The sequence below is a fragment of the Malus sylvestris genome, chromosome 11 (genome assembly GCF_916048215.2).
Source record: "Malus sylvestris chromosome 11, drMalSylv7.2, whole genome shotgun sequence".
In the NCBI taxonomy this organism is placed as follows: Eukaryota; Viridiplantae; Streptophyta; class Magnoliopsida; order Rosales; family Rosaceae; genus Malus; species Malus sylvestris.
In genome coordinates, this window is record NC_062270.1 from 28,697,703 (window position 1) to 28,719,317 (window position 21,615).

General features: G+C 38.5%; 2 pseudogenes; one reads left to right on the plus strand and one right to left on the minus strand.

Moving 5' to 3' along the window:
- Positions 1–7,208: 7,208 nt before the first annotated feature.
- Positions 7,209–21,615, minus strand: part of LOC126590360 (transcription initiation factor TFIID subunit 6b-like) — a 41,481-nt pseudogene continuing 27,074 nt past the window's right edge.
- Positions 18,472–20,102, plus strand: LOC126591456 (uncharacterized; annotated as a pseudogene).

Genomic DNA, 21,615 nt, shown 5'->3' on the forward strand with positions numbered 1-21,615 from the left:
CACGCTTTCACCAAAATATTAGAACAACGATGCCATTAGATGTCATGTGTCTGTCTCCTCTTTCCACGCCTGAGCAAGAACCGTAAACCCCTTTACCCTTTTCCCACTGACCTCTCTTCCTAAATTGTGTTGCTTTGGTAACTGGTGGGACATCGATACAGAAGTGGAGAAAATAGAATTTTTACGGGGTAATTTCATTGTATTACTTCCTTGAAATATATACAAATACAATCCTTGTTTTATAAGGAAACTATAATTAAAAAAGGACACAACAAATAATCCTTCCTACAAAAGGATTCCTAATATTTACATTATATTTACATACTTATGTTTAAAGACTCACGTTTACACTCCCCCTCAAGTTGGTGCATAGATATCACACATGCACAACTTGACAAGTGAGTCACCAAACTTTCGTCCACACATTGCATGAGTAAGAACATCTGCAAGTTGCTCCTCTGACTTCACAAATAGTATTGATACAATCTTCTTTTCAAGCTTCCCTTTAATAAAATGTCGATCCACCTCCACATGCTTCGTTCTATCATGTTGCACTGGATTATCAGCTATATCTCTTGCGGACTTGTTGTCACAACACAACTTCATAGTCTCCTCCGGTTTAAACCCAAGTCCTAAAAGAAGTTTTCGTAGCCAAAGGATTTCACAAATTCCTTGAGCCATTCCTCTATATTCGGCCTCAGCTGAAGATCGTGACACCACCTTCTGTTTCTTACTTCGCCATGTCACCAAATTCCCTCCAACAAAGGTAAAATACCCAGAAGTAGACCGTCTATTAGTTACATCACCTGCCCAATCTGCATTAGTAAACCCTTCAATTCTCAAATGCTCGTGTTTCCCATACAATACTCATTTTCCAGGTGCCGACTTCAAGTATGCCAAGATACGCATAACAGCTGCCTTATGATCCACATTTGGTGAATGCATGAACTAACTCACAACACTTACAGCATAGGCAATATCAGGACAAGTATGAGCCAAATAAATAAGTCTCCCTACAAGCCTCTGATATCTACCTTTGTCAACCGGTTTCTGACTTGGATTCAAACCCAAATGATGCTTCTCAACAATAGGAGTCTCTACTGGCTTACATCCCAACATACCAGTCTCTTTTAATAAATCCAGCACATACTTACGTTGAGACAAGAAGATACCTTTAGAAGAGCGAGTAACTTCAACTCCCAGAAAATATTTCAAATCTCCTAAATCCTTCATTTCAAATTCGGCCGCAAGGTTTCCTTGCAACTTGGACATCTCATTAACATCATCTCCTATTATAATCATGTCATCTACATAGATAATCAAGGCTGTTACTTTATTTTGTTTACGTTTTACATATAATGTATGATCAGAATGACTCTGACGATATTCATTCCTTCTCATCATTTGAGTAAATCTATCAAACCATGCATGAAGCGATTGCTTAAGCCCATAAAGTGACTTATGCAATCGACATACTTCAGTATTCCCACCATTGCTATATCCAGGAGGAAAATCCATATATACTTCTTCCACCAAATTCCCATGGAGAAACGCATTCTTCACATCGAACTGTTTTAATGGCCAGTCCATATTTGCAGCTAAAGAGATAAGAACACGTACCGTATTCATCTTGGCAACCGAGGAGAAAGTCTCTTGGTAATCCACCCCATATGTTTGAGTATACCCTTTAGCCACCAACCTTGCTTTATATCTGTTGACCGTTCCATCAACCTTATATTTAACTGTAAATACCCATTGGCATCCCACGGTCTTCTTTCCTGCGGGTAGCATCATCACCTCCCAAGTATTATTTTTCTGTAATGCTAACATCTCTTCATCCATTGCTTTCGCCCACTTTGGATCTTTTAGAGCTTCCTCCACTCGAGTTAGTACTTGAATAAACTCCATATTGCTCACCAAGGTCTGACGTTCTGGTGCAAGCTTGTTACATGATACATAATTGGCTATCAGATACTTCACCTTCCCTTCATGAGAAAACCTAACAGGAGGCACACCTCGATTTTGTCTCGGTGGCAATTTATAAGTACTCACATTATTACTTGGATCAATGACATAATCATTTACAATACTTACCTCAGGCATATTCAGAGAAGACGTATTGGGCAGCACGTTGGAACTAGAGAGAAAGGGCGTACTAGACTCAGCAAGAACAAGTGTAGTGGGCTCGGCAAGGGACTGTTGAGCACTAGGACATTCCTCAGCAACAGCTAGCTGAGGCTCTCTTATGGGTTTGATCAAATCACCACCATCACCTGAGTTGTCAACACACTCGGTACTCACTGTACATTTGACACCAACAATTCCAGGTCCTACACGCTGTTCAATAATCACATCTCCCCCTAGATCCAACCGACTCAAATTACCAACAATGTTCTTCTTCCCCTGGTGATCTGAAATGGAAGGGACAGAAGTGTAGAAATATTCCATTTCAGAAAAGGTCACATCCATGGTTACATACATATGCCAGGTTTCAGGATGGTAACACTGATACCCCTTTTGGTGAGAAGAGAAACCCAGAAAGACACATCGTAGTGCACACGGATCCAATTTACTTCGATGTATTTTCTAAATATGAACATAAGCCACACAACTAAAGACTCGAGGGGTGAGAGTATTACGTGACACCACGGGAGCATGTTATGTGAGGACTTGAAAAGGTTTTTGGAAACTAACCACCCAATAAGGCATATGATTAATAACATACAAGGCATAGGTAATTGCTTCAGGCCAAAAACGCAAAGGAACGGAAGCCCCAAGGAGCAAGGCACGGGCTGTTTCCAAAATGTGGCGATTTTTACGCTCTGCAACCCCATTTTGTTGCGAAGTATGCAGACATGTGGTTTCATGGAGGATCCCTTGATCACATAGAAAACCCGACAACTCAGAATTGATGTATTCTCTGCCATTATCAGAACGAAGAACCTTGATAACAGAAGAATATTGTGTCTGAACTAGCTGAGCAAAAGACCGAAATATGGCACTAACATCACTTTTATTTTTCAACACATAAAGCCATGTCATACGAGTATAATCATCAACAAATGTAACAAACCACCGGATTCCCGAAGGAGTAGTAACTGGAGAAGGCCCCCAAACATCGAAATGCACAAGATCAAACGGAAAAGGTCTTTTATTCATACTAGGAGGAAACGAAGCACAATGGCTTTCAGCAAGAATACATACATCACAATGTAAGTCTGATTCATTTATTCCACTAAATAAACTAGGCATCATATGCCTTAAATATCTAAAGGATGCATGCCCTAATCAACGATACAATAACCATACTTCTTGTAGATTACTATCATGGAATACTCGTACTGCATGAGCTCTGCCAGGAACGACATCATCCATATAGTATAACCCCTCTCTCTTAGTGCCACGCCTAATTATCTCCTTGGTCTAAATATCCTGAAGTAGACAAAAGGACGGATACATTAGAACAACACAATCCAATTGTTTAGTAACCTGTGGTATGGAAAGTAAATGATGTGATAAAGATGGAACAAGTAAACATCAGTGTAAAGGGAGAGAGGCCGTGAGATACACGGTGTTAGCACCAATAACAGGAGCATGGGTACCATTGGCAGTGGCAATATATTCCCTGTGAGATGTTGTCAGACATTGAAACATATTCTTATCATATGTCATATGATCCGTTACACCAGAGTCCAGAATCCAACCTGTGTGATGCTTGGTATCAGTGGCCAAAAGACCATACCCTACAGTACCTGCGGTGGTGGACGAGCCACCATAGGTAGAACGAGTCAGCAAGGTTTGACTCAGGTCATTACCAGGAGTTTCGGCCTCATTTGCTGTTGGTGGGGCTGTAGCTAGGGAGGCATGGCCTCCATTGTTTCCTACACTTCCATGCTCATTTGCACGCAATTTCTTCTTCAATTCTGGAAACCAATCAGGTACCTCATGCTTAGCAAAACACGTATCCTCAGTATGACGGGTTTGTCCACAAAAAGTACACTTCAAATCATCTTTATTTTCTCGGTTGAAGGGATAAGAATTTAAAGAGTGATTAGAATAATTATTAAAACGAGGGACAGCAGCTAGCCGAGAAATCATGGCCATGGACGGCGGCCCACCTTGGTTGTTACTTTCACCCATCATAGTAGCATGTCATTGTGCTTCACGCTGAACAACAGAAAACACTTCCTCAACAGATGGTAAGGGTTGAATACGTAGAATATCACTCTCTACCTTATCAAAGATATCATCCAAACCCGCTAAAAAGCATACACACGATCAATTTTAATCTCTTCCCGAAGGGTCTTGAGATCCACAGCACATTCCATCTTGATTGGTCTCTTTTGGTCTAACTCCTGCCAAACGGACTTGAGGTCAGCATAATACACACCAGCTGGTCGGCCCTCTTAACGGAGTCTGAAGGATTTAACCTTCAATTCATAAATTTGAGAAATATCTGAACCATCATAATAGGTCCGAGCCACCTCTTCCCAAACTTCTTTAGCAGTACGCAGGTGAATAAAAAATCCCATGATAGCAGGTTCCATGGAATTGATTAACCACCATTTTACTATTGCATTCCCTGTCTCCCATGTCATATATTTAGCACTATTCTCAGCAGGCTCCTTGGTACTCCCAGTCACAAAGCCCTTCCTACTGCATCATAATTGATCCATTTAATTTCACGGTGTTTGGTAAAGCAGACGCATCACTCTGAATAACGACAGGATTCAATACTGGATTATTGGTTGAGTTACTGCCTTCCAACTTCAACATGCCACTGCCTCCTTCTAATGCCATTCAGCTTTACCAGAAGAAAAAAAAACAGAAAAACAGCAAGACTGACTGATGATTCACCACTGCTGCGCATGCGGCAATACCACACACACACGGCACACTGTGCAGAAACCAATCAACCAGACACACACGGTACATTGTGTAGAAACCAGTCAACCAGACACAGCATCACCCACACTGCTGCACACACCAGCAAGATTACACACACACACACGGCAACACTGTTTTCTGCAGAAGATTTGCAGAAAAACAGTCAACCAAGCACAGCGGAAAAACTGAGGTTTCGGCAACACTAGCTCTTGATGCCAAATAGAATTTTTACGGGGTAATTTCATTGTATTACTTCCTTGAAATATATACAAATATAATCCTTGTTCTATAAGGAAACTATAATTAAAAAAAGTACACAACAAATAATCCTTCCTAAAAAAGGATTCCTAATATTTACAATATATTTACATACTTATATTTAAAGACTCACGTTTACAGAGAATCCACCTGCAGCCCCTTGCACATCAACTTGCATGGAGTTCATTGGCATTGCTCCCACCGTACCATCAGAAGCTACTCAACTTCAGGTATTATTACCTTTGTCTGAGCACTCTTCTAGTACTGCTTCCCATGTATTACCTGTACAAGACCCACTTCATCCTCGGATTCAAACTAGATTACAAACAGGTGCTATTTCCAGAAAGAATTATGCAGCTTATTTGGCCACTTTCCCTGAGTTACGTTCATTACAAATACTAGCGTCTTGCTCATATATGTCCTGTTCTAAGTCCATTACTAGTGCATGTCCTGGAGGGTTTTCATTTCTGGCTAATATCACAGAACTTGACGAACCTAAAACTTTTAGAGCAGCATCGTGTAAATCTGAATGGCAACATGCTATGCAAGACGAATATAATGCATTAAAGGCTCAAGGTACATGGGTTCTAGTTCCACCTCCATCTCACAGAACAATTGTAGGTAGCAAATGGGTGTATAAAATAAAGAAAAATCCAGATGGTACAATATCAAGGTATAAGGCTCGGTTAGTTGCTCAGGGGTACACTCAAGAACAAGGCCTGGATTACTCAGAGACTTTCAGTCTTGTGGTTAGACACACTACTGTTCGATTAATTCTTGTTTTAGCTGCACATTTTGGTTGGAATTTGCGACAACTAGACATTAAAAATGCCTTTTTGCACGGTGACCTCGAGGAAGAGGTCTACATGCAGCAACCTCAAGGATTTGTGGATCCTTCCTGTCCAAGTTATGTGTGTAAACTCATTAAATCTCTCTATGGCTTGAAACAAGCCCCGAGAGCTTGGAACTCGAAGTTTACAATTTATCTTCCATCCTTTGGTTTCACAACTTCCTTATCTGATACAAGCTTATTTGTTAAAGTAGATAAATGGGATATTGTCCTCTTATTGCTTTATATAGACGATATTATACTCATTGGTTCCAATCCTACAACAGTTCAAGCAGTGATCAGTGACCTTGCAGAAGTGTTTGATCTCAAGGACATGGGCAGATTATCTTATTTCTTGGGATTGCAGATTCAGTATAAAGATGATGGATCACTGTTTATAAGTCAATCGAAATATGCTAAAGATCTCCTTAAGAAGGCAGCAATGGAGACATGTAAGCCTACATCAACACCATCTAAGCCCCATGCACAATTTCTTGAACAAGAAGGTGCTCATCTCTCTGACCCAAGTCATTATCGAAGTTTGGTAGGGGCTCTTCAATATTTGACATTAACTCGGCCATATCTTGCTCAGGCTGTTAACATGGTCTGTCAGTTTATGACTTTCCCGACTGATCTTCATATGCATCTTGTCAAACGCATCTTAAGGTACTTGAAAGGAACACTTGAGTATGGTCTGCATTACAAAAAGAGCTTGGATTTCAATTTGCTTGCCTATTCTGATTCAGACTGGGCAGCAGACATAAACACCCGACGTTCTATAACTAGTTTTGTGATCTACTTGGGCGATAATCCCATTTCTTGGCAGTCTAAGAAGCAATCCACAGTATCTCGCAGCTCTACTGAGGCTGAATACAAAGCTTTAGCGCATTCTGCAGCATATTTGTTTTGGATTCGATCTCTCCTCAAAGACATACATCAGTGAATCTTGGTGCCTCCAGTACTTCACTGTGACAATCTGAGTGCTTTAGCTCTAAGCTCAAATCTTGTCTTTCACTCGAAGATCAAACATCTTGATACCGACTATCATTTTGTTCGTGAAAAGGTCCAACGGGGTGATTTAATCGTCCAATATATACCTACTGAAGAACAGGTTGCAGATGTATTCACCAAAGGCCTGCATAGTCCTGTGTTTGACAAGCACTGCAGACACCTTGCTCTTGCTGTTTCAGGTTCAGTTTTCGATCCGGTTTCAGGTGTTTAGCTGTTTCAAACTTCACTTGGCAGCTCCCTGTTCAGTTTGAGGAGGGAGTAATAACCAATATAACAGAATAACAGAATTGCCACATGTATAACAGAATTGTCACATGGCATTATCTAGAAGATGGGTTAGTTAATACAGGAAGAAGGGTATTGTTGTAATTAGTTCTTATGGGTATATAAGGGGTCATAGGGTTCTCATTTGAGTAAGAAAGTATTGTAAGAATTTCTGAAAGCTTTAATACATTTCCTCTTTCTTCCTCTCTATCTTTCCTCATCATCTTCGTATTCAATTCTAGTATCCATTGCTTTTCATAGCTTCTCTGTGTTAATAGTTTTCTGAGTGGTGGTTGCTGCATCATGTTGTTTGTGCTTGCTTTGTGTTTATCAAGATTGAACCGGGGGGGGGGGGGGGGAGGAACTTAAAAGAGCCAATTAAGAAGAATCAAGTAATCATCCAGGGGGGAACTTAAAAGAGCCAATTAAGAAGAATCAAGTAATCATCCAAGATTTATAATTTCACCTTTACTATGTTCGTTGAAAGATTGAAACAACAAACACTATGCAGGACATTATTTCCAACAGCCAAAACCATTCAACAGGCGAGTATAATTTATATTTTTGTGAGTATCGAGTTCAAGAATGCGAAAAACAAACTCGGAAATAACCCAGGCAAACCACACCAAGAGTTTATATATGTGGTTCGGCTATGTGCAACGACATTATATCATAATGAGGACAACGAATAATCTTTTCAAGAATGCAAAAAACAAACTCGGAAATGGGAAACAAATAACCCAGGCAAATCACACCAAGAGTTTATATATGTGGTTCGGCTATGTGCAACGACATTATATCATAATGAGGACAACGAATAATCTTGCCAAGCCTCTAAAGAACAAGAAATACACACTTATGTCTTTTCTTTTCTCTCGCACACACTTTGCCCTCACAATATTCTCTCACTCTTGACTCCTTGAGTGGTATACAACTTATTGTTTTACACCACTTTAAAACTATTGCAATAGCCCCTTTATATTAACATAAAAAATGTCTTCTTCAATAAGGATTACTCATCCTAATTGAAATCTAGTTATGAATCTTTCTCCAATTGGGAAAACAACTTCAACTGGAAAAACATTTTAATCCCCTAGGATGCGTTTGTTGCACCGGATTATCTCATACTAGATTCAGGGACTAAGCTGAACTGGATTGGTATGGACTAAGTAGTACTAGAATTGTGAAATGTTTGGTGCAGTGCTGGACTAGTTAGGACTAAATTTTTATTTTTTATTTTTTATTTTTAATTATAAAAACTTCCACTTTCTTGTCTGAAAAACTAGAATACACTCAATAAATAAAAACAAAGCCAAAAATCAGATCTTATGCCGAATACCAAAGAATCAAAATCTTGAATTTTCTATCTTTCCCATCGAAGAGTTGAGTTGCACCAATATACAAGGCCAAATTGACAAATAATTGCAGTGAAAAAATAAAAAAAATGCACAGACAATGCTAAATCCCATTAAAAAAAAGTGATGAGAGAGGTTGCAAAAGAAGAAGAAGAAACTTGGAAAGGATGAGCAGTTTTCTTGACGGATTTGATCGGAATAAAATTGTTCAGGCGTATTAAAAATGGTGGGGGAGATCAAATTGGGAGTGGGTATTGGAGGCCTTGATGCGTTATGAGCTGAAGCATTAGGAATTGAAGCTTGCAAGAGCTCAACATCCATGGTAATCACGACAACGACGGAAGCATATAGTCGCCACAACGCCCGTTTCCTCCCAATGATTTCCAGATCCGAATCGAATGCCATCTGAGATTCAAAAAGAACGAAGCCCAGAACTCGCAGGGGGGCGAAGCAGGGAGGAGGAAGAAGCCAGTTTTGAAAATGGATGTGGAAGTGGGGAAGAAGAAGCAAATGCAAGGGGCGAAGCGGAAGCAAATCAGAGAACTAGAAATGGTCTTAGCGAGTCCCCTTTAGTCTCATTTAAGCTAGTCCCAGCACAGACCAAACATGGGACTACATTAGTATGTAGTCCAGTCCAGTCCAGTTCCACTTAGTGAGCCCAAACAAACACACCTTAAAACTATAATTCCTAGGAGTATTTTGATATGGGTTCAAAGTAACTAAAAATTGGACGTATTTCAAAAGTCAAAAGTCACTAAAAATTGGACCTATTTCAAAAGTAGGCTTATAAAATTGAACCTATTTCAAATTTTTCCTAATTTTCCTAATAGGCTTAGGATAACTCATCATGGTAAACAACCAACAAATACCATTATGAAGTCTCCATTAATCACACTCTATTTCTTGTCAATTTTAAAATCACACACCAAATACAGAAGCAAACGCTGACAATGACCATAAAAAACTAATGCTAAATCTAAAACCCAACAACGATTTTGCCATAATTATTTTTTAAGCCAACATCTGATCCACACATTTATAGGTGATAGGATTTTTGTCACCTGCAAAAGTAGGGTAAAAACCCTTAAAATACTTGCAAGATAACAAGGTAGTAGTAGTATAAACGGCTCAAGTAAGGTCTTTTTCCACAGGAATTAAATGAATAATTTGTGTTTAAAACCAATTCTTAATTAATTATTTAAAACAAAGTTTGAAAAATGTTGATTTTGTGACCTAAAATATTAAAAACGAATTTTAAATTAAACCAATTAAAGAAATTAGCAAAATAAAAAAAACAAAAGGAAACGTTTGAAAACCAAATTGTAAAAGACTAGAGTTCCGCCATCACCTTAACTATTCTATGTAGTTTTACCAATTACTAATGAATTACACATGCAACTTTGAAGATTAAGTTTTCCTTATGCATATTCTCCTCGTGATATTCAACCAATAATGTATATCTAACATGCAACCCGTCTGTAAATCAAATATGAACATGCAAGACTCATTAAGTTTTGTGAAAACTCTTTGAAAAACCATGCAACCCCTAAGAGCGTGATATTCACTTTAAGTGAAATTACAATTATTAACCACAATAAGCCATACTCAATCCTCCGGTGATATTCTGACCAAATTACATCTGATTACTTATCTGAACATCATAATGGTAGCTAAGCATTAAAATATAGAGATAGTTTAAACACAATGATTAATAATTCAAAGTATGCATGCAGAATATCATAAGCAATTGAATAAAGACTACATATTCATGCTAAGGCTCATGGCTTCGCCCTAGCAAACAAAAATTAGTTGCAAACAACCATAAACAAAAAGTATTAAGAACATGGAAAGAAAACACCTTGAAAATAAACTTGAATTGTCAAAGGCAATTCTCCAAATTAGTGAGTGCATTCTCTCCCTCACCCTAACGGCTAAATAGTCTTATTTATACTACTAGAAAAAGTCTTCTAAAAACTAGAAAACATAATAGAATAAGATAACTAGGAAATACATTCATATTCTAACTTTTGGAAATCTGCCCAGCCACAAAGAATCCCACGTTTCTAGATCTTTAGGGCTCCAAAACAAGCCTAAAATGGGTAGAATTAAAGCTTGAGATGTCCCGAACATAATTTCAAAAGGCCTAGAACCCGAAAACATCATCTTGGGTGCCAAAAAGCTCATATAAGCCCAAAACGTCACTTTGACAGCACTACGCACTGCTCCTTTATTTCATTGCCATAATTAAACCGCTAGGTAGAAAATTATGAAACTTTGATACTAACAAGTTGAGAGACACATGAACATCCTCCAATTGGAATCACTCCAAAATTAGTCCTTTTGAATACTTTTTACTCAAGAAGTCAAATGTCCTACATTACAAATATAATTCAAAGTATCAAAATCTCACCAAAATAATCAATAAATTAATACTAAGATTAGGGTAAATATCTAATATAAAAGCGACTCATCACCCCCAAACTTAGCTTTTTGCTTGTCCTCAAGCAAAACAAAACTCAAAAACAAAAATAAAAACTAGCAAACTAATGACTTTAATGAAACTTAACTAAGACAAATTTTCACCTTCAAGTTGCAATCCATAGAAAACGTTAAAAATTAGAACATATTTTCAAAAGCTCCAACTAATCCCACCATAGAGTCTAAGCTATTTAGAATCAATTAGAAAAGAATTCATGAACTTACATTGGTGTAAAGTGAACCAACATAGTTAAGGAGATTCAACTAAAACTCTTACCACTCGTCCTCTTTATTTAACACTTCACACTGCAATTTTTCAAAGTATTACTCATAAATTAGTGTCTAACAACAATAAATAGAAAAGACTCTACTATAGGATTAATCTTCACCATGTCTATTTGTTCTAACGTTTAAAATCATCTATGGATATTAACTTAAAACAAAAAATTTTAATGGACTCAAAACATAAAAATCTAAAATTTCTTATTTTCCACCCTCAAACTTTAATCACACATTGTCTTCAAAAGTGTGGAAAATAAAATAAAATAAAAGAACTATGCACTAGAGCAACAAATTAAAAACATCGAACAAAGGCAAATAAAATATACTAGGAAAGGAAAAATAAAAACAGAAAGAAAAAAAATATAAAATAACAAATAAAAGAAAAGAAAAGGGATTTGACACACTCACTAGTACAAAAACATGTTTGCGCGACGAAAACTTGCGCGACGCATAAAATTACATCGCGCAAAGCCGTTTTGCGTGACGTAGGTGTACGTATGTCGCGCAAAACGTCTTTGCGCGACGTAATTTTGCACGACAAAGGACGGCGTCGCGCAAACTTTTGGCGCCAAACCAAAAGAATTTACCGCTTTTTCCCAACTTTGCGCGACGCATTCCCACCTACGTCGCGCAAAGTTGTTTTGCGCGACGTAGGTGGGGATGCGTTGCGCAAAGTCAACAACTTCTTTTTTTTCATTTGATCAGTTTGGGAGGCAGAAACTGCATACCCAGTTGCAGCAGCTACCTCCATCGCCCATCTCTCTCTTCAAAACCGTCTACCAGATCAAGTTTGAAGTTTGAATTGATATCAATTCTTTGTGTTTTTTCGATTGCAATCCTTCCCCTTTGCTCTTAAACATGATGTAAACTGAATTAATAATATGTAGATCCTTCATGTGATTCATTTACGAAATTGAAATTGCAAAATCAAAGGAGATAACTATCTTGCTGATTTTCTTTTTCTCTATACACCAGATCTCTTCTTTCTGTAGCGACTTATTTGTTCGTACATAAAAGCAAAGGTGATAAATTAGTTGGGGAAGAGAAATAGGCTTATATCCAGGTGAGGAGGACCCTGAGCACAGCTTAAGAAATTACTAGGAATAGCATTGTGAGGCCTAGATGTCAATTTGCCAGGACTCCATACATGCGCAATTTTGGTCTTTAGTAAAAACATCTAAATGATGATGGGTATGTCCTTGATGAAGTACCCGGTTAGCTGTTTTTAAGAAGGACAAAATACCGTATATGTATGGATAAGAAATTGGCGTCCAGTCCATCGGAGCAATTCATGATGTCTCCAACATGTTGGAAGATTTTATTGGCAATGGGAAGTTAGACCCATCGAGATGACGAAAATGGTTTGCTCACGACGTTAAGAGTAGAATTGTCATCTTGAGCTACTAATCAATTGTTATATTCCTACTGTATATGGTTAATTTATGTCTCCACCACTCATGTATAATTCTTTGCATGCGATCCAAAAATAAGGATTCAATGACCACGCAACCTATGGCTCTTGATACCACTTGTTGTAACTTACTCTTCGATCAAACCAAAACAATCACCCAAACATGAACAATGGAAGCTCACTTTATTGATTTAATAAAGTATTACAAGAAAACTCACACTCACACAATAGTTTTCTTGCCACATAAATCTCTCACACTATACTCTCATCTCTACACACCCTAACGTTAAGGTTCTTTTATACTAGTTACAAACCTAATCCTAAACTGAGTTGGAATCCTAAACCTATCTGAAACTTGCATCCAAGTTTCCCATACCTATTACAATTAGAACTCCTATCTCAGCTAGGAACCCCTCTCGGATTCTATACCAACTTCAACAAACTCCACCTTGGTAAGAAATCCATCTAGAGACTTCATCTGCTTCCACTACTCCACCACTTCCAAGTATTAAACTTTTCTCACATGCACCAAATCCAGACAATGTTTGAATTTTGATGCACCAACTACCTTTGTTAACATATCTGCAGGATTATCAGCCGAAGTAATCTTCTTTACAAGAATTTCACCTTCAGCTATAATCTCCCGAACAAAATGATATCTCACATCTATATGTTTGGTCCTTGCATGATGCACTTGATACTTCACCAAGTAAATGGCACTTTGACTATCACAATGCACGTCCATCTTGCGCTGCTCTACTCCCAAATCTGCTATTAAACCAAGTGTCCAAATAGCCTCCTTAATAGCTTCAGCCATTGCCATATATTCAGCTTCTGTGGTTGATAGAGCAACGATTGGTTGTAAACATATAGGACCATTCACCATGGTAAACACATACCCTATGGTAGATCTTCGTTTGTCTAAGTCACTAGCAAAATCAGAATCCACATATCCAGTAGAGAACTTCCCGATTCCTCTATCATTTCGCTCAAAACAGATTCCGGTGTTCCTTGTTCCATGCAAATATCTTAGTATCCATTTAGCAGCTTCCCAATGCATTTTACCAGGATTATGCATAAACCTACTCACTAATCCAACTGCATGAGCAATATCAGGCCGAGTACACACCATGGCATACATCAACCCTCCAACCAAACTGGAATAAGGAACATCCTTCATCTTAGTTCTTTCTTTATCACAATTAGGGCATAGCTGCGTGCTCAACTTAAAATGAGGGGCTAGAGGTGTATTTACAGGTTTGGTTTCATCAAGAATGCCAAACTTGTGTAGCAACTTTTCCAAATATTGTTTCTGCACTAAACATACCAGCCATTTCTTTCTGTCCCGTGTGATTTCCATCCCCAAAATCTTCTTTGCTTCGCCGAGATCTTTCATCTCAAACTCATTTTGCATCTGAGTTTTTAGCTTTGAGATCTCTGTCCTATCACTGGAGGCAATAAGCATATCATCCACATAAATCAGTAAATAGACATATGTACCTCCCCTTGTTTTCTTGTGATACACGCAGTGATCGTATTGGCTCCTCGTGTAGCCAAAATCCTTCATAACCTTATCGAATCTCAAGTACCATTGCCTCGGTGATTGCTTTAAACCATATAGGGATTTGTTGAGCTTGCAGACTAGATTCTCCTTTCCTTTCTCTTCGTATCCTTCAGGTTGACTTATGTAAATTTCTTCAGACAGATTTCCATGCAGAAAAGCAGTTTTTACGTCCATTTGTACTAACTCAAGATCAAACTGCACCACTAGTGCAAGTAGAATTCGAATGGATGAATTTTTTACCACAAGAGAGAAGATTTCATTATAATCTATTCCTTCCTTCTGAGCGTAGCCTTTAGCTACTAATCTGGCTTTAAATCTTACTGGACTTGCATTATTTATTCCATCTTTCTTTGCATATACCCATTTGCATCCAATGGCCTTCCTTCCCTTAGGTAGCTCCACCAGATCCCAAGTTTTGTTCTTCTTCAGTGACAACATTTCATCATCCATAGCTTCATGCCAATTCTTTGCTTCTTCACTATTTGCTGCTTCTGTAAAATTTGTAGGAATATCTGTTTCGATTACTGGCAATGCGTATGCCATACATGAAACACAATCTTTGTATTTAGCAGGAAGCACAACCTTTCTTTTTCCTTTTCTCTTGGCAATACATTCTTCTTGATCTTGGACATCATCAACCATACTGTCTTCTTCTTGCTCTTCTTCTTGATCGACACAGTTTTGTTCTTCATTATCGATTTTATCTGCGATACTTGATTGTTCAGTCTGTTCCTTTGATAGCTCCACCTCATGAACAACCTTTCTATCTTCTCTCAGTTTCATATGGGTTTCATTAAACGTCACATTTCTGCTTATTACAACCTTCTTGAGTTCTGTACTCCACAATCTGAATCCCTTGCCGCCACTATTAAACCCTAGAAAGATAGCTTTCCTTGCTCTCGGGTCCAGTTTATTCTCTTTCACATGGTAATAAGCATCACATCCGAATACCCTTAGTCTTTCATAGTCTTGAGCTATTTTGCCTGACCATACTTCCATTGGAGTCTTTCCGTTTAAGGCTGAAGAAGGAAGACGATTTAAAATGTGACATGCATAACTCAATTCTTCTGCCCAAAAACGTTTTTGCAGTTTTGCTTGTGACAGCATACATCTGACCTTTTCTAATAGTGTTTGATTTAACCGTTCTGCAACTCTGTTCTGTTGGGGAGTTTCCCTAACACTGAAATGTCGTGTTATACCTTCCTGCTTGAGATTTCAAAGAAGGGATCAGACATATATTCTCCCCCATTATCACTTCTTAAGACTTTCAACTTTTTGCCGGTCTTCCTTTCGACTGTGTTTTTCCATTCTAAGAAAATATCCAGCACCTCATGTTTGTGCTTCATCATATAAATCCATGCTCTACGTGAATAATCATCAATGAATCACAAACCATCTCTTTCCTCCTAGAGATTCATTCTTTGCAAGTCCCCAGACATCCGAGTGTACATAATCCAGGATACCCTCAGTTTGATGTATTGCAGTGCCAAATCTTACCTTTGTTTGTTTGCCAAGAATGCAGTGTTCACAAAAATCGATCTTCCCACTTTTGGCTTCATCTAGGACCCCTTGTTTAATCAATCCTTGCAATGCCTTGTTTCCCACATGCCCTAGCCTCATATGCCATAGAGAAGATGTATCTGATTGATCACTCGCTGCCACCATAGCTATCTAAGATTCAATAGTGATGCCTTCTAACAAATAGAGCAAACCCTTTCTAGGTGCTTTCATTATCACTAATGCTCATCTGGCTACTTTCAATGTCTGTTTTTCCGAATAGAATTTGCAACCTTGAGATTCAAGAGTGCCTAACGAGATTAAATTCTTCTTAAAATCTGGGACATATCTTACCCCTTGTAGCTCTCGGACTACGCCATCATGGTGTTTGATCCTAACACTGCCAATTCCTTTCGTTGCACATGGGTTATCATCCCCCATATACACCGTTCCAGTGAGGGTTTTGAAAGAAGAAAGCCAATGACGTTGAGAGGTCATATGATGCGTGCATCCAGTATCAAGCACCCATTGATTCATATAGTCGATACCTTCTGATGTTGTTAGGGCACAGACGAAATCTTCATCGTTAGCTTCAACAACATTTGCTTCTGAATCTTCATATTTTTTCTCCTTGTTTTTGGCTTTGATTTTTGGACAATCATTTTTCCAATGCCCTTTCTCATGGCAGAAGGCGCACTCATCTTTATCCAAAAACCTCATGTTGCTTGAGGCACCTCTCGAGCGTGACTTGCCTTTCTTCTTCGTTGCAGATTTTCTGTCCTTTGATCTTCCCCTTACCATTAGTGCTTCGGAATTGTTCCTCTCTTGTCTATCTAGATTTCGAACTTCATGATTCATCACTGCGCTTGAGATCTCATCAAACTTAATAGTTTCTCTACCATAAATCCATGTCGTAACATACGACTCGTAGGATTCAGGTAAGGAATTCATCAAAATCAATGCTTTATCTTCATCCTTGATTGTCTCTTCCAGGTTCAGTAGTTCAGCAACCATCTTGTTAAACTCTTCAAGATGATCAATCATCTTGGTTCCTTCCTTGTACTGGAAGCGATACAGTTTACTCTTAAGATAAAGTCTATTTTCTGCACTCTTCTTCAAGTACTTCGACTCCAATGTATCCCATAGTTCTTTGGCTGATGAGATGTTCATCACACCATATTTTTGTGCTTTACCAAGACATAGCCTAATCGTGGAACATGCATGTGCATTCAGCCGCTGCCATTCCTCCTTCTTCATCATCATAGGCATATCTCCAAGCACAGCCAGTAAACCTTGTTGAATCAGTACGTCCTTAACTTCGCACTGCCACATAGCGAAGTTATTGGTCCCAATAAATTTCTCGATCTCAAATCTAGCACTTTGCACCGAAGTTTTGGTTACCTCAGTACCCCTATCATCTCCACTTTCAGTTTTTGACATTGTTTTGATCTGACCACGCAACCTATGGCTCTTGATACCACTTGTTGTAACTTACTCTTCGATCAAACCAAAACAATCACCCAAACATGAACAATGGAAGCTCACTTTATTGATTTAATAAAGTATTACAAGAAAACTCACACTCACACAATAGTTTCCTTGCCACATAAATCTCTCACACTATACTCTCATCTCTACACACCCTAACGTTAAGGTTCTTTTATACTAGTTAGAAACCTAATCCTAAACTGAGTTGGAATCCTAAACCTATCTGAAACTTGCGTCCAAGTTTCCCATACCTATTACAATTAGAACTCCTATCTCAGCTAGGAACCCCTCTCGGATTCTATACCAACTTCAACAGTTGCAAATTCATCCAAATTCATGGGAAATAAATTATGCTTATATCTTTCTCATGTTGTGTACATATTATTGAATTGATCTATTCATTTGTCAAAAAAGTGAACTAGTCGTGTTTAATTACATCAAATTTGTCAAGCTGATGTTGCCTAGCTGGTATTCGTGTCGCCTACTTGCCAATACGTTGAAAATACACTCACTACTTGCATAGAATTTCATAATTGTAGGTTGTATTTGGCTTGGAGACATTGTGTTTTTACTTTCTTTACCATATTTTGGTTCAGAAAACCAGCAGTTCCGATGACTGGAGGAAAGTCACTCCTCAGCTGGTACTCACATTAGGTACGCGAACAAGAGCTACTGCTTACGTAAGGTTAATGATGGTGCTTGTCTTACTAACAGTTTCACAATAAGTGAATCCGTGATAGGTGACATGGTTTTCTGATAAGTTGCAGTCTTTCTGATATTATGCAAGCTATTGCAGATATGAATGGTGCAGATATTCGTCTTACTCTTCAATCATTCAACAGCCACTGAGCACAGCCTAAGAAATTACTAGGAATAGCATTGTGAGGCTTAGCGGCCTTCTTTTAGTGTAGATAATATCATTTGTTAGAGAAAAATTTTATATATATATATATAACAAGGAAGAAAATGAAAGAGGACAAATAATAAGAGAGCAGACGCATGATCGCCTACAAACTTCCATGTAAATTACTTTAACGAAGCTCACATCTTAAGGGGTAAATGGGTTTTTGGTTGTAAATATTAGAGCATGTCCTTAGTAACAGCTATTTGGAAGCCAACGTGATTAACTGACTGTTAAAGTGGGATATGGAATGCTTGTATGCAATAGGTTACCTTTATGGAATTGCATTAAATTGTACATGCATGACTTTTTTTTCTTTTTAGGTAAAGTATATATAATAGTAGTTGGCTGACATCCTAACAAATCATTTAACATGCTACTGGAATAGTTGATCTTGAGTTACAGTCAGTGCAGTTACAACCTCTCTATAAAATGTTGAATTTCCACCTTTGGTCTCTGTACCGGTGGAAAGAGGCTCGCATGGGAGATCAGAACCCCACTCTTGAGATCTTTCAGAATATAAACATTATATTGTTTGCTTCCTAACAAATTAAGATTCTAGTTATTATTGTAAACCGACAAACTTTATCAATATCTTATAAACTAGTTGTCAATTATTCTGATACATGGTCATTTTGTTTGTCATTTTGTTTTTCATATTTGTAGGTCGTTTTTTAAATGGAGGACATATCCCCTGAGGTCAGTGCCTACTTAGAGGAGACCTTAGCAAGCCGGTACAAAGATTGGAAGAGCGCTCTTCACAAGCATTTTCAGCTATGGGAAATCTCCGGAGATTGCGCCTACAGGGTTGCCCACTCGAGTATAAGGAGCAGCGAGAGGATTGGGAATGGCTCTGCACACATTTTACGGATCCAAAATTTGTGGCATGTACATAATACTTTAATAATAATTTATTGTTTTTGTTATTTTATTTAAGCTTTTTTTAATAATTTCTTTCAAATAGTCGCACTAACATGTATATTGTATGTTTAACAGAAGAAATCTGTTGCTGGCAAGAAAGCTCGGGACTCAAAGACACTTCTCCACCATTCCGGTTCGAAGCCCTTTTCGTATAGGGTTGAGGCACGACGTGAGGTAAAAGTATATTAATTTTGAAATTTTATACAATTTATTTTTTATTATTGATTAATAAAATTTTCTTAATGTTTTTTCTTTTCTTTAGGAGGGTTCTAAGTTCCCACAGATTGACCTGTTCAAGCATGTTTACGTTCATCCCAACAATGAGAACAGTGACCAGCTTTATGTAAGTATATGTAATTGTTATTTTTCTTATTTTTATGAATCGTTCAAATATTATTTATGTTTTGTTATTAAACATTATATGTTTTTTCTTTATTATTAAGCACTGCTATTCTCCAAGAAGCAACATCGCAGCTTCCCCCAGAGACCCCGATCGAGGACGTCATTGTACCCAAGGATGCAGATGTTCAGATCGTGACTGAGGTCCTGGATCAGAAGTTCGGTCGTCGTCATGGTAAGTTGTTCAGTGTACGGGGAAGGTGGGGGTTCGTGAAACGGGTGCCTCTTCTTCCAGATTGTCCACAGGAGAGGTCAATTCCTTGAAGGAGGAAGTGACAACCCTAAGATGTCAAGTTGCGGCCCAGGGCGACCACATTAGGGCTCAGGACAAGAGGATGAATATGATTGTTCAGGCCTTAGCGATGTCTGGTCTCCAAATCCCGACGATGCCAGCACCTAATGTTGCTCCACCTTCGACTTCCCAGCCACTTCGCCCAGATGATACCGAGTAGCATGATGTATTAAACTTAGAAGACTTGTAGTTTTTTATTTTTTTGTTCCGACAAACGTACATTTTCATATATTCTATAATTAATTAATTTTTCTTGGTTTATTAATTATTGTTTAGAATTTAATTATAATATTTATTAAAAATTAAATAAAAAAATATAAATGACACAAAAAAAAAAAGGTTTGCGCGACGCAGTGCCTACCTACGTCGCACAAAGCTACTTTGCGCGACGCATGACCTACATCGCGCAAATCTACTTTGCGCGACGCAGTGCCTACCTACGTCGCGCAAAGCTACTTTGAGCAACGTAGGTAGGCACTGCGTCGCGCAAACCCTTCCTTCACTGCCTTCGCGCGACGGTTCTTGCGCGACGAAGGTTCGTTTGGCTAATTTTTGGGCGACGTATTTTTGACTTTGCACGACGACAGTCCTACATCTCGCAAAGTCTTTTTTGTACTGGTGACTTGGGATGGTTCGAGCCCAAGACCTCGAAGCATGAACCAGAAGCTCTAAGCCTCTCAAATGCACTCATGCTAAAAACCCCAACTTTCGCCTATTTAATCCAAGGAGAAAATTGTAGCAATTGTCTCTCAACTTTAATCTAATTGGAACAATGGTTCCTCAATTTTATTTCTGTGACCATTGGTCCCTCAACTTGTCAAAATATACAGCTATGTCATTTACGTTCACTCCGTCAATATTTCCGTTAAACTCAGTCGTTCACGGCATGTGTAAGGGCAAATAAGGAAACATGATTTCGCGAGGATTGAAGTCGATGAAAGCAGTAAAGGGGGCTAGGGGTTACGAAGAAAATCATCCCCAAGGGAAACTTCCTCCCAACCCAATTGAAACTTCTTCCATGCCTAACCTCATATTCTTCAAATTCCCACCATATATGACAATAATCATCTTTTTGTGAAGAAAAACAACAGCAGAAGCTGACTAGTTTTCTGCAAAATATCGGTGGATTCGAAGTGGGTATGGACAATGTAGTGTGGAAAAAGAGAAGGCTTTACTACACTAATATATAAGAGAAGGCATGGAGGAGAAGGTTCACTAAACTCAGGAGCAACGTCAACTATCTGGAAGCCACTGCCGATGAGGAGAAGGCATGAAGGTGTTACCAGTGGTACCAAGAAGCTGATAAGGAGGAATAAAAGCATGGAGAGTATGGGAAAGGGAATGTAATTCTATTTTTTGGCAGTCTTTTACTCTTGGACAAATTTTATATCAACTTCCAGTGGATTATTGCAATACATGGAGGTATTTCAAGAATATGATATTGGGTTGGGGATGAAGGAAGTTTCAATTGGGCACGTAGGAAGTTTCCATTGGGTTGTTTTTCTTCATAAACCCCAGCCCGCTTTGCTGTTTTCATCAACTTCAACCCTCGTGTAATTATGTTTCCTTATTTGCCTTTACACATGCCACGCACGTGATTGAGTTTAACGGAAATATTGACAGATTGAACGGAAAAGACATAGCTGCACATTTTGACAAGTTGAGGGACCAATGATCATGGAAATAAAGTTGAGGGACCATCGCTCCAATTGAGTTAAAATTAAGGGACCATTGCTACAATTTCCTCTTAATCTAAGTGATCAGCTCTCATTTCTCAC